The following is a 14,751-nucleotide window of genomic DNA, read 5'->3' on the forward strand; positions in this document are numbered from 1 at the left end:
TTTTCGATCCGGCGCAGCCTCCATCATTTTCTCCGCCGAATTCCACCATCTAGGGGACAAAAGAAACATAAGGTGAGCCGAGAGAGCCAACAAATACAACCTCTCCACCATAGACTTACCTGATTAACAACCGGAGGCATTATTCTGTAACAATCCGCAATTTCTTACGCTGCACCTGTAAGGAGAGAGAAACCAGCAATTTAAAACACACGCATCTTTTGCCGGACAGTGTTGGGTAATACAGACTCTTACCTGAACACCATCAGCTGCCACAAGACAATCTTCCCTTCGACCCAGCTGCAACACAAAAAAGGAATGTACAAGAGTGAACATTGAACATATTGAACTCTTTGAACTTTATACTTACGGGTTCTCGCCTGGAACCTCTGAGTCAATATTCATCCGGAACTCTTCCAACGCCTTCAAACCAGTGAAGTAACTGGTATCTATGCGCCCCTGCATTCCATGCAGGATGGAGAGCTCATCATTTTCAAACATAAGGTGAGCTTACTGAAAGTGAATATCGGTGGTGTTTAGTGGGGAGAACAGTGGGGTGCTATTACTAAAATCCACGGGTGACTAAATCCCTTTCTCCACTTGCAGGAGAACACTTCTACGGGTCAAGCAGACGAGATTAGGTGGTCCAGTCCAGTCTGTCATCTCAGCACTACGCTTCACGTTGGAGGAGGTCGCAGCTGTCCGGGTCCGATTGACGCCCCTGTGGGAGCCAGGTTAAACATTAAACATTCCTTACCAATGAGTCAATACAATCTTTCTGCTACCAGATTTCAATTTTGCTGCATCTGCAAGACTTTAATATAAGCAGCGAGGTAAGACCTAAACTTGTTTTGGCCACAATGTTGCTCTCACAACTAGGATAGGAATCGTATACCATCTGGAATCTGCTTTAAATCACTCATGTCACGACATACTATCCTGGACTGATCCTTCAAGTCACAACGCTCTATGGCTCTTTATATTTACAGACATTAGGATACCAGGTGAGCATCACCATGTCTGACATATTGTCACAAGTTTCTCCCCTTCTCACCTGTTTCTCCTTACTTGCGACCTTCTTGGAAGTTGCTTCCTTCTTTCGTACTGTCCGAGACTTGTATAGGCCTGGGCGCGGGTCTTTGGATTCCAGCGTGAGTTCTTGTTGTCTTCCCCTAGGAAGCATTCAGTATCCAGGATGCGGAACCAGGAGGGAGATATTCCAGGCTCGGAAGGAACCGAAGTGCCGTAGGACCGAGCACAAGATCAATCCAGGAATGAACCACGGAAGGGGAAAAGGAAGGGTACGAGCGAGTACCAGGAATAGGAAGGAGGAAAACAAAGGAATCAAAACAAGCACGGAGCGGTCTCCGATAACACACGTCTAACTATTCCAAGCAGTAGCGTTGAGACGCGTGGTGCCACAGGGGGCATGGCTCTTTTCTAGGAAGTTGAGCGTAACGCAGAAGGGCTGGTGTGCAGTGTTTCGGAACTGTCAGCCATGTTGGTAGAATCACAGAGTTCATACCGCGGTGCATCATGGACCAGAATGGACGAATTCGGTGGTTCATGACAGTATGGCTCCTCCTAAACCCTGCACCTCTGGGTTTGCCTGGGTGGATCCAATGATATCTTTGTGTTAAACGGGGGGCATTCATGTTTGAGACAGGTTCCCAGGTGCGCCCGCGGGAGGATATCCTTTCTATTCAACCAGATACTGGTGTTTACCTCGTCTGTATCTGGAATCACATATCCTGGAGACCTCGAATTCAAGTTGATTATTGATGATTACTGGAGTGGGTCTTGGAGCGGTTCGGGTGGATTGTAGAAATGGTTTTAACAAGGAAGTGTGGAAGACTGGATGAATCCTTTTCCACGACTCTGGAAGTTGGAGTCGGTAGGCCACTAGATTAATGATTTCCTTTATGGAGGAGGGCCCATAATACTTGGGGGCCAGTTTATTTGGTCGCAGATGTCGAGGAAGAAGTTTTGAAAACAGCCAAACATTGTCGCCCACTGCGTAAGAAGGGCTCTGTCTCCTTTTGGTGTCTGCATATCGTTTGACATCTTTACTGGCCTTTTCCAGTTGTTCCTTGGCGTCTTTGTGTACGTTGACCAGTGTTTTGATCCAGGAATCGACCGCAGGAACAGGGGTAGGATGAGGAAGAACAGATGGTAGAACTGAAGGATAAAATCCCTGGCTACAAAAGAACGGACTGGTCTTGATAGCTGAATGATCGGAATTGTTGTAAGCGAATTCAGCTACAGGAATCAAAAGTGACCAATCATCCTGGACTTTGGTGGTGAAACAGCGAAGGTACTGCTCTAGTGTCTTGTTGACTCGTTCAGTTGCTCCATTGGTTTGTGGTTGATATCCTGAGGACAACGCACGCTGGATTCCCAATATTTGACATAGTTGTTTCCAAAACTGGGATATGTATTGGGGTCCTCTGTCGGAGATGATTTTGAAAGGTAGTCCATGAAGCCTAAATATATGTTCCAGGAAAATTCCAGCCAATTCAGATGAGGATGGTAGCTTGAACAAGGGTGTAAAGTGAGCCATCTGTGTAAACAAATCGATGGTAACCATTATGGTTGTGTATCCTCTGGACGGGGGTAATTCCACGATAAAATCTGTGGCGATGATTTCCCAATGTCGTGTTGGCAATGCTGGTTGGTGTAAGAGACCTGCTGGTCTTCTGTTATCATGCTTATTCTGGTTGCAAACTGCACAGGATTGGACATAGGTTCTTATGTCGTCTTTCATCCTTGGCCACCAGAACTGCCTCTGTAAAAGATGGAGGGTGGTGGTGACGCCTCAATGTCCTGAATGGAGGGTGTCATGGCATAGATTCGTAATCTTATGTCTGAGTTCTTGTGTGGTTATGCCAGCCGTGTTTCCTTGAAGAGATATCTGTCCTTCAGCAGGAGGTTCCTTGGATTGTTCCCCTTGTATTCCTTCCAGAGTTCAGAAGAAGGTGTCTTTGCACAAATGTCCTCCAGGAGGGAAATAGCTTGAGCTACAAACACAGTGTTAAAAAACATCTTGGGAAAGGTCTGTGCATTGAGGGGTTCATAATCAGGACGTCTGGACAAGGCATCAGCTATGAAGTTATGTGTTCCAGGAAAGTGGGTAAAAAAGAAGGCCCAACGGGCCTTACGGCTGTTTCTGCACTCCAGGGATTGTAGCACTTGTGAATTTCGATGGTCCGTACAAACTTGTACTGGGTGTTTAGCACCCAAAAGAAGATGACGCCAGTCGGTGAAGGCTTGTCGGATGGCTAACAACTCCTTCTCCAGGACGGAATAATGTGCCTCACTGGGAGTCAAGGTGCTGGATAAATATGCAATAGGATGCTCCATCTTGTCCTCAAGTTCTTGTTTTAAGACTGCTCCAATGGCATAGTCGGATGCGTCTGTCTCTACCAAGAAGGGTCGATCTATATCAGGTTGAGCTAGGATTGGCGCTTGAGTGAATTCCTGTTTCAGTTGTTGAAAGGCCGTCTCTTGAGCCAAGGACCATTGAAATGGAGTGTCCTTCTTTAAGAGTGTTACCATTGGATGTACAATGTCAGAAAACGCGTTTATACATTTTCTGTAGAAATTAGCAAGTCCCAAGAAGGATTGAATCTGTTTCACAGTAGTGGGAGCAGGCCAAGACAGGATGAAATCAACCTTAGAAGGATCCATTCTGATACCTTTGGAACTAAGTACGAATCCAAGATAATAAACGGTTGATACATGGAAAAGGCATTTTTCAGGTTTGGCCAGGAGCTTGTGTTCATGTAGGTGTTGTAGAACTGCTTTTACATCTTCTTGATGGGCCTGAGGTTCCTTGGAGTAAATTAGTATATTGTCTAGATATACAATGACAAAAAGGAACAGCATGTCAGAAAAAACCCAATCCATGAAGCGCTGAAATACTGCGGGGGCATTGGCGAGACCAAAGGGCATTACCAGATACTCAAAGTGGCCAAAGGGAGTTCTGAAGGCTGTTTTCCACTCATCGCCTTCCTTTATGCGAATGAGATGGTAAGCACCCCAAGTTTAGTGAAAATGACAGCACCCCTCACTGCCTCCAGAATGTCCGAAACAAGTGGTAATGGATAGCGGTCCTTGAGTGTGAATTGGTTGAGGCCACGGTAATCCAGACAAGGTCGAAGTTCCTTGGTATCTTTTTTAGGAACGAAGAAGAGGGAAGCACCGGCTGGGGATTTGGAAGGTCGAATAGTACCGTTTGTCAAATTGGTATCCAGATATTCTCGGAGAGCTTTCTTTTCTGGTTCAGACAAAATGAACATTCTTCCAAAGGGAATCACCGCAGATGGTTCTGTATCAATGGCACAGTCCTCGGGTCTATGAGGTGGGAGAGCTTGAACAATGGCTGTTGAAAACACATCTGAGTATGTTTGGTATGCCTGAGGAATTTGGATAACGTTGGAGACAGTTACGGATGGTTGCTTGAGTTCCTGGAAGTCTGCTGAAGGACTTGGCAATGTGGCAAGAGATAAGCAATGGGACATGCAAAGTTCTGAACTGAGAAACAAGGACCCAGCTGCCCAATTGATGTAGGGATTGTGTTTCTGTAGCCGAGGCATGCCTAAAACCATATGGTAGTGAGCAGACTTAATGATGTCAAATTTAAGTATTTCCTGATGAGTGTTTACTGAAAGCAGTAAGTCCTTGGTTTGGTGAGTTATGGGTCTAGAAGACAAGGGTCTGCCATCAATGGCTTCAACAGGTTGTATTATCTCTTTTGTTTCACGGGGAATGTGATGGTTAACAACCCAATCATGATCTATGAAAATGCCCATGGCACCGCAGTCCACTAAGGCCAGGATGGGGTAGGATTATCTCTTGGAAGGGGACACGAATGTCTGTAGAATCACAAGAGTGTTCTGTCCTGGAGATTTCAAGGAAGGAATAGATGAGGAGCAGACATCTTTCTCCCGAAGATGTGCTCCGCTTAGGATCAGGAGCTGGCGTTTCCCAAACGCTGAGGTGGCCCTATAGGACATTCTCTTACAAGGTGTTTATCAGAGGCACAATACATGCACAGTCCTGTATTAATCCGACGGATCCTTTCTTGGGGAGAAATAGGTCCTCGGAAGGCGCCTAGTTGCATGGGTTCTGGATCTGAGGTTTGCGAAGCAGTTGTTTCTTTTGGGCAGGGATAACCTGTGGCTGTCTTTGGGGATGTTGACTTAACTTCCTTTTCTCTGCCTTTCTTTCCTGGATCCGGAAATCAATCTGTAGGGAGAGGTCCATGAGAGCTTGGAAGGAACTTGGGTGAGCTACTCTAGCTAATTCATCCTTTATCTCATTGTTTAAACCTCTTCAAAAGAGGGTAAAGCTGGCTTCTTGGGACCAATCGGCTTCTTTTACTAGCTGTTTAAAGAGAGTCACATAAGTGAGCATATCCTGAGTTCCTTGTTGGAATTCAAGCAGTCTTTCCTGTGCACTATAAACGAGTTCTGGGCGATCAAACATGGCCTTAAGGGCTTCCACAAACCCATCGTAATCATCCAGGAGCGCATCACCTGCATTGACTAAGGGAGTGGCCCAGGTTAAGGCATTGCCCGTGAGATGAGATATCATGAATCCAACCTTTGCTCGTGGGGTGGAAAAATAGTACAGTTTGAAGGTTAAATGTACTAAACAATAATCAAGGAAGGCACGTAGGGTTTTTGATGATCCATCGTATTTCTTCACTACTCCCCCTAACAGGACACTTTCCTTGGCTGCAGAGTCACGAGATAAGACTAACTGCTTTAATGCTGCATTCTTAGCCTTGAGGTTTTGGACTTCATTGGTTAATTCCTGCAAACCGCTCATGAGGTCCTGAACTGCGGCTTCCATATCTGCCCTTGTATCAGGTTTGAGGCGTCTCAATCTGTCACAAGTTGCTCCCCTTCTCACCTGTTTCTCCTTACTTGCGACCTTCTTGGAAGTGGCTTCCTTCTTTCGTACTGTCCGAGACTTGTATAGGCCTGGGCGCAGGTCTTCGGATTCCAGCGTGAGTTCTTGTTGTCTTCCGCTAGGAAGCGTTCAGTATCCAGGACGTGTAAACAGGAGGGAGATAGTCCAAGGAACTGAAGCGCTGTAGGACCGAGCACAAGATCAAGCCAGGAATGAACCACAGAAGGGGAAAAGGAAGGGTATGAGCGAGTACCAGGAATAGGAAGGAGGAAATCAAAGGAATCAAAACAAGCATGGAGCAGACTCCGATAACACACGTCTAACTACTCCAAGCAGTAGCGTTGAGACGCGCGGCGCCGCAGGGGCATGGCTCTTTTCTAGGAAGTCAAACGTAACGCGGAAGGGCTGGTGTGCAGTGTTTCGGAACTGTTGGCCATGTTGGTAGAATCACAGAGTTCATACCACGGTGCATCATGGACCATTAAGTCCAGAATGGACGAATTCAGCGGTTCATGACACATATGAAGCAATACTTTACATCACCACATTTTCTAATGGATCTAAAATTCTTGTCTGTTTTCTTCTCTTCTCCCATTGCTTTCCTTCTCCAAATCTGAACAAAGCTTCACCAATCCTGCATGTTTACATGTGTCCGGTATGATCTTTGTAATTTTTGGTTTCTTCTCTGGACCTACTGAACATTTAACACTTCATGTAACATGTATATTTTGATAAAGAATTTCTATGTTCTATATTTTCTGCATGTTTGATCACATCCATCTTTTGGTTGTACCAGCCTTGAAGAAGACCGTTTTGGTCGAAATACATGTCGGCAACCACAACCTAGGATTAAAAAACTTGGAATGGGAATTCTTATCATTTCTTTTTGCATAAGACTGGAAAGAGCTAATTTATAACTTTTGTAGTGTCGGAGGAGCCGAATACAGGTTTCTTGTGCTTTTACTATACCACAGATCAACATTCAATGATGCCACCAGAGCATCCTGTAGACCCATTTAATGCTGCAACTCACAACAATCAGATCAACCTGGGGTCAACATACCCCCACCCCACATGAAGATCAGCATAAAATCCTGTGTAGCGCTCATCCATGCAAGAACTTGTCTGTCAATTGAAGGCATCTGATCACATGTTAATCCTCCCCATTAGATTTAATCCTCCCCATTAGATTTAAGGCTGTACGCCCAACACTGGTTTCCAATTCCCAGAAAAAGAATTGTATAGCTTCCCTGCACAATGAATGGAACCCACATGCTCTACTTGCTGAGGTAGTGCATGACAGTAGTGTTGCCCCTCAAAATATGCACACGCATGCATCTGATGGAGGCAAGGAAAGGCAGTTTGACAGCATGTAATCCATCAGAGCTAGCTTCTATCTGAGGCAGATTGATGCAGGAAGATATCTGCTGACTTTTCAAAGGTTTACTCACGGAAAAAGATCTTGAAGGTGAACGCCTGACTACCTTAAGTGTGTATCCACCACCAAAATACCCTGAAGACAAGGCTAACTAAGGTCTCCGCCCAAAACAGTATGGAGACCTGCAACACAGCAGGCCCAATAGGCAGGTTATGCTGCTTTTAAATTAGCACCAATAGCTCCTAATGGATCATTGGAACAAACTCTTGCTTTAATTTAATCAGGGGCATGAGGAAGATGTACCAATCCATGAGGCCCAGCAGCTGGATGTAAATGTCTGCAGTAACATCCCACAGGCATAAAGCAGAGCGACAGTGTCCTGGATGGTCGACACTCTCCCTGGAGGAGAAAACATGACTCACATCTCTATTTCCCACTCTATTGAAATGGGGCAGTAACGAGGAATCAAAGACTTTCCAAGATTCAAAGAGAAGCCCAGTGAATGGAGATAGTAACATCCATAAGCGCCAGGCATCAAGGTAGGGAAATGAGCACAGCCCCCACTATTAAGATGGGCTGCTATCACGATCATCCCCTTGGTCAATACTCTTGGGCAGGAGATCAAACCAAACAGCAGTGCCACAAACTGTCGTCTGAACTGCCAGAAACATTAAAACCAATGCTATGATGTTTTTGGAAGTGAAAATAAGTGGTCTGTAGGTTCAAAGATACTAAACAGTCTTGTTCTCCCAGAGTCTGATGGGTCTGGTGAAGGCTACCATCTTTAACTAATCTGTCATAAGGAACTTCTTCAAAAACCTCAGTTCATATTTTTTGTTTGAAGAAGGATCAGTCAATAATAAGCTAACAACTCAGTGTGTCTGTGCTGTATTTGTTAGTTTTAGGCATCAGCACGGAAAGTACCTATATTGGTGATTGTCCAATATCCTCAGTGATCCAAAGGTTTAACTCCAGTATCTTTCTCAGTGCGCCAACTTTATGCAAAGTTATTTGTGTCACAGAGTGAGCCAAATTTTCTATTGCTTAACTTAAATTTATTCCTCTTTAGGTTGATCAATTAGGACAGTTCCACAAAATATCTTCTTTTAAATATACTTTATTTTGTTAGTACTGTTGCTGTTTCTTCACTCCATAGCATTTCTTCTTTGAACATAGTAAATGTTTCATCTTTTCATTAGTTTGTAAAGTGTGTTTTTGTCTCTCTACACGTGTTTCCCCACTGTTTTATAGTGGTTCACGAGGAGAGAATCTACAGGATATGTAACACAAAGAAGAAAAAGAAAGGAAAATAAAAACAATGAATCATAATGTTGAGCATTTACCGATTCTTAAAATATCATTTTCACATTATCTTTTAGATCTTTTTTGCTTGTCGGATTTTTACTCACCCTGGTGTCTGGTCATTTTCCTTTTTATACCACATATTGGCTTTCAATTGTCAATACCCCAATATTACATACTATATTACATATACTAAATACATTAGTGTATGCCGATCTCACACAATGTTAATAATATTCCTGCCAAGAGTATACAACTTCCAATTTGTAATCCATAGTGTCACGACGAAATGTTCTTATCGTTTTTTTTAAATTTTCTGGTAATCTCTAATGTAGATTTTAACTCTTGAATTATTCATAAAAATTGAGAGATTATTCTTCAATAAAATGCCTTCTTCATCAATCCTATGTAATGAGTTTGCTAATTCCTCAATAGTTAAAATTATCAAATCCAATTAATATTTATTCAATATCTTCTCCATCGGTTTACAAAATTAGGTATATCTATTATTAGTTGAATTACCAATATTAGTAAATGCCATTTTTATTTCTAGCAGTGCCAGATCTGTAATGTATGAAAGACAGAAAACTAAAAAAATCTAAAGATAAAAAATGCACTCAATGGTGAACATGTACTCAACATTCTTAAATCTTTAGTCAAAGGTATGTGAAATGTCCTCTGGTAGGTGGGAAGGATTCTCTAGCATAGGTCAGAAGAAAAAGGCACTCACTTTATTTTAGGCTGATGGCAAGCAGAGGTCATTTATTTATTGGCTTGCAAGTCAAAGAGCACATCATTCTGCCTATAACCGAAACCCACCTTAATAACCTGTTCTGCCCTCCAAGCATGTTATTTTTATACGTCTGTGGTCACTTGGCCAAGGAAGGTTTGAGAAAACCACCGACTAGGCCTTCCAGCAGGTTTATCATGCCTCCTGCCAAACAATGAGCCCATTCATTCAGAACATCAATGTTTATGAACGTGACGTATACCGAAGTGCTTCCAGTCAAGCATAACCTGACGTGAGGTGGGGACCCCTGGTGGAGGACCACCACACCCCTGTGCCGACATCCACTCTTACAGCAGTCCATTCTTTAGTTCAGTTCATGCCGGTTTATTCGGCTGGATTCAACCCTGCAGCCTTGTTCCTGGAACCCCACAGGGGATGAACCCTGCAGTTCCCATTCTCTGCACATGCATCCTTCAGTATGGTGGCAGAACAAGCATGGGGTTTGGTAAAATGTGGGAACGTGTAGCCTAATAAATGTCCACTAGAAAAGGAAAACTAGGGGCATAATGGGTAACATATCATTAGGGTGGGGCAGTTGTTGCCACAGTTCATATTGGATTAACCATGATCCCTTTAGCAAAGAAACCCCCCTCATCATTTTCCCCAAATATATTTATTTATTAATTTGATTATTTATTTTAGCAAACTTCCAAAATCCTCCTTTAGCACTGCAGTAGAACAACCCTATAAATCACTTTTCTTTTACCATTTTCACGTGTTTTCTTTTGTTGCATGAAAAAAGATTTCATGGGAATCGGGCCAAAGAGGAGGCCTCTATTGTGCCCCTAAACTACTATCTAATTCAGAAAGAGTATTTATTAAACTTAAATAGTCATTAAAATCTACAATTTAAGTTGCAAAAGGTTGGACTCATCCTGCATTGGCTGTACCATGATTGAAAGATACAAATCCTCATAATATAACTTTGCAACGGGTGCAGAGGGTCCATTAAAAACCACCACCTCACTATCTCTGCAGCATCGGCAACAGCAAAAGATAATATCTATAAAAGAGACAAGGAAAAGAATTATATACGCAGTAGTGGTGAGGTAAGGTTTTTCAGAGATTTCATTAACAATCGAACAAATGGAATCATAGGGAGTACCCAAGGTGGCTGTCTGTACAATGGGCTATCTCAAATGCTTGTTTCTCCTCAATAAATACAACTTCCAACACCTGCAAACTTTTCTCTACTTCTGTTATCTTCCTCACTTCAGGTAAAAACTGTAACAAGTTATCAGTTCTTCTTGGTACAACATGAAACCATATTTGTAAGCTTACCAAACGTCTCTCCTCTGCAGGCCAGAAAACATCAAATTGTGGAGTTCGTGTCTGCAAGACAAAACGCATATCTACAGAAGGCACAGACACACGATCGACACATTTATCCTCAGCGTGGAACAACAGCCTCACATGCAAAGGAACACCAGTTGCCTTTCCATCCCAACATACTATATTGCTTACCAGTACCACCTGACCTCTTACTAACTTACTAGGTCGCTGCAGCTTGGGAGGTTGCATAATTTCCAACTGGAACCAATACCCAACCATAAATGAGAGGTTGTCTCTGGGGCAGATGCCATATAATGACCGGGAAGAACTTCCAGGGGGGGTGGCATTTCACAGACATCTTGGTGCTTGACACAGTCCCAGTTGTAAAAGCCCAAGGTCCGGGGACAATCTTTTTAGTTGGTGATCACACTAATTTTACTGGACCCTTTCGCTTTTAAAGGTGCACGCTCTGCTCTCGCATCTCCGTTCACTGTATTTCCAAAGGTCTCTCTATGGCCACAGCTCCTTGGGAATTCCTGAACCGTTGGAAAGGAATTTTGGCTAGCTGTTGTGCAGCACATGTTCCCTGATGCTTAGGAGCCCATTATTCAGGTAGTCTTGCACTTTTGCACAGCCAATGTCCCATTTCCACATCTTTCCTGACAATAAAACTCCTTTGATCAGTTGGATTAGCACATCTCGAGTGAACGTGCTGAGAGTTTCAATCACATGACATTCTCCAATATTGATATCTGTATTGGTCAGTCATGTCTCAGTAATAAACTCTGCTGCACGTTCTATTTGACCCAAACAGTGATTTTAATCATTGGCCCTTATAAATTCCCAAAGCTGCAAAGGTTGTATTTGCACGTCCTAAACATGATCAACCACTTGCCTCTTATTCCTCTCAGTAAATATCTGCTTATACTGTTGTTGCAACCTAATTGCAGTTCACTCTTGTGAGGTTGTCATTTAGTTATATGTTCTGCCATTTTAGCTGTTTGCTTCAAAGCTGAGAAATATACTTGAATTAGGAAAAAGTGTTTACAATATGAAGGTCACAATATGTTTTGAAAAATTGAGTGGTAAAGCCATCTAGGCCTGGCTTAGTGTGTTTGAGAAATGTAATGGCTTCTTCACCTTCCTTCGCGTGTATCGGCTGCTGAAGTTGGGCGACGGCTGAATAGGGAAGGGCCGGGAAAGTTACTGATCACAGGTAGTCTCTTTGCGCAATGTGATCTGGAGGCATGGCAGACACCACTGGCGCTTAGTATTGGTATACAATGTCCAGCTTGGTGTCCTCATCTAGACATAGAGAGCCCACTCCATCTCTCAGGGCTAAAACATTATTGCGAGATTTGCATATTTTTCAATTTATGCCCTAAGATTTTGCACGTTTCATTACCTCTAGTGTAATAGTACTGTTTGTCTGAGATGTTCTTTCCGCTAAGAGGGCATCTAGTTTTGCCCTGGCTATTCTCAGCTGATGCATTGTAGAGCCTGTTGCGTTTTTTTAATTTATCCCTACCTCCTCTTCTAACTCCCTCCTGAGTCCTTCCCTTGCTTTCGAGTATGCAGATGTCAGCTTCAATAGTTCGACCCCAATGGCCACCTTCATTTCGTCCCAGACTACCGGCAGTGGCATGCCATTTTTGATGTTAGTTTCCAAGTATGAGGTGATGGCTTTCCTAATCTCCTGGCAGATCACTCTGTCTTTCAATATGGGATCAAACAGTCTCCGAGGCTTGTGTCTCAGAGGCACCAGCACAGTGACTAAGAGTGTGAGTGACACTGCGTCATGGTCAGAGAGTACTGTCATTTCTATAGTAGCCTCTGAGATTGCAGGGACGATGAGACCAAGAGTGTGTCAATTCTTGAAAAACCTCTCGACCAGGAAGTAGTGTGTGTAGTCGCTCTGGGTGTAGTTTCTAATTCTCCAGTGGTCTATAAGGCCCAATTCCCAGAGGACTTTAGTAAAAGCTAATGAATTTCTAAAGTCTCCCCTCATGGCCGGCAATGTTTTATCTACGGTAGGATCTGGAGCCAGATTGAAATCACCCCCTATCACAATGGTTCCTTCAGCAAAGTTCTGGATGTGCCGTAGTAGTTCTGCTAAGAAAAGATCTGGGCTGTCATTGCGAGTGAGTATACAGTGATACAAATGTGAAGATGTGGGCCATTTAAAAGCCCTTACCACAAATGAACCTCCCATTCGGGTAGCTTAGAATCCCTGACGTTACAAATTAGGTTGTTCTTGCGAATAATATGGCTGCTCTCCTTTTCTTCATCCCATCTGAAGCGATGAAACCTTGTGCATAGCCTTTGTGAGAAAGCCTTGCTTCATCAGCTTTCAACAAGTCGGTTTCAAGGAGAAATACAATGGACAATGATAAACCTATCAGTTTTCTTATCACTGATCTTCTTTTCACTGGGGAATTCAGTCCTTGGACGTTCCAGGTCAGCATTCGAAGGGAGTCATCTGACTTACTATCAATGGGGTGTGTCATACCGTCTGCTTATCAATTTCGCTAAGCAATCATTCTTTCCTGTAAATAACCTTTCTACGGTGAATACTACCTCCCCGTCTCAATATTTTCTCTCATAACAGTGCTACCCCATTCTCTCAACAGCCCAATATTTCCCAACAGGCGGAATTTAATGAAATTCTTCGGCAGGGATGTATATCAGACAATCTTTGGGCAAATCAGAAATCGGAGCAACCGGCCCATCAAATTATGACTAACACCCTTGATTTCCTATGCGTAAGAGTCGTTATGCATATGGCGAGAGTCCACTACCTTTGGACGGCTAATCACCGTTCAGAGGTTTCGTCTACATAACGCAGCTGTAACATCCACTTTGCTTCCTCTGTCAGGTGGGGTCTCTGTGTTCTCTCAGGCACTTTCTCCCCCTGTGGCTTCTTGTTGTTGTTAGAAAACTTTATTCGGCATAGTGCCATAAAAACATACATTTAGCAATACAGTAAAATACCATAAAATCATAATCAAATTAGCAATTATACATCATCAGCTAAAAGGGATTAAAAAGGTTAAGAACATTATGTTAAGATTCACATGACAAGGAAATACTTTCTGGCCCCTGCCAACTATAATCATAGGGTACAAGTGCATATACACAACCTGTTCGGTCAGGGACAAAGGGACAATATCTCAGTTATGTATCACCAGCAGGATTATTTTTGCCTGCCTAATCCACCCCTGATGCAGGAATTTCGAGACAAAATACACTGCGTTGAGATCTCCCAAAGTTGTACAGAATCTCAATGGTAGTTCAGTTCTCCTGATGTGGTATAATCTTAGACGTGGGTACAGGTATCTTGCTCTCAAGTTTCTGTATCCTACACAGAGCAACAGAATATTATTGACTGATTCTTCTGCTGCCCCACAAACCGGACAGCTGGTGTAAGTAGACGGATCCCATCTAGATGTAAAGTTTGCCACTCTCAAGGTATGATTGCGAAGCTGGATGTAAAAGTGTTTGCACGTACCCTGGCATGATCACATCAAGGTACACTGCATATCCCGGATCAGTTTTGAGGTTTAGGTACAGGCGGCCAGTACTCAGCAACTTACACAATGCTTCCATTTGACATAAAGTTGCTTCTAAGCTTACACATTTAAGCAAATTCCTGGATGTCGTTGATAGGTTCACAGGAGTGCCAGAAGTTAGACAAGTGTAACCTGGCAAACCCAGAGCACACATGCCTAAGCCAAGGAAGCGAGCTTGAGCCGTTCAGGCTCAACACGTGTTTCAATACTGCCTGGTATTTGGCCAAGTTGGGGCTGGACCAAATCTGCACCCAATATGACAGTGATTTGAGCCCAACAACACTGGTGATGGGGTGAATATTACATTCCCAGCGTAGACTGCCCAAAGGTGCTCCAGAGGGTTGCATCAATACTGATCTAATGAAGTTGTTCTCTGTCACAGTCCGGCAGGGAACTTTAGTGTGGCCCCACAACTCTGCTCTATAGGTGGCTGCTGAAACAGCCTGTGCCTTGTACAGGTGGAACACAGGTGACATGGCCCCCCTGCCATATGTGCCATTGAACTTCCTTATGTCCCAACTATATTT

This window comes from Ambystoma mexicanum, chromosome 7q (assembly GCF_040938575.1).
Source record: "Ambystoma mexicanum isolate Mex_15411 chromosome 7q, UKY_AmexF1_1, whole genome shotgun sequence".
Classification (NCBI taxonomy): Eukaryota; Metazoa; Chordata; class Amphibia; order Caudata; family Ambystomatidae; genus Ambystoma; species Ambystoma mexicanum.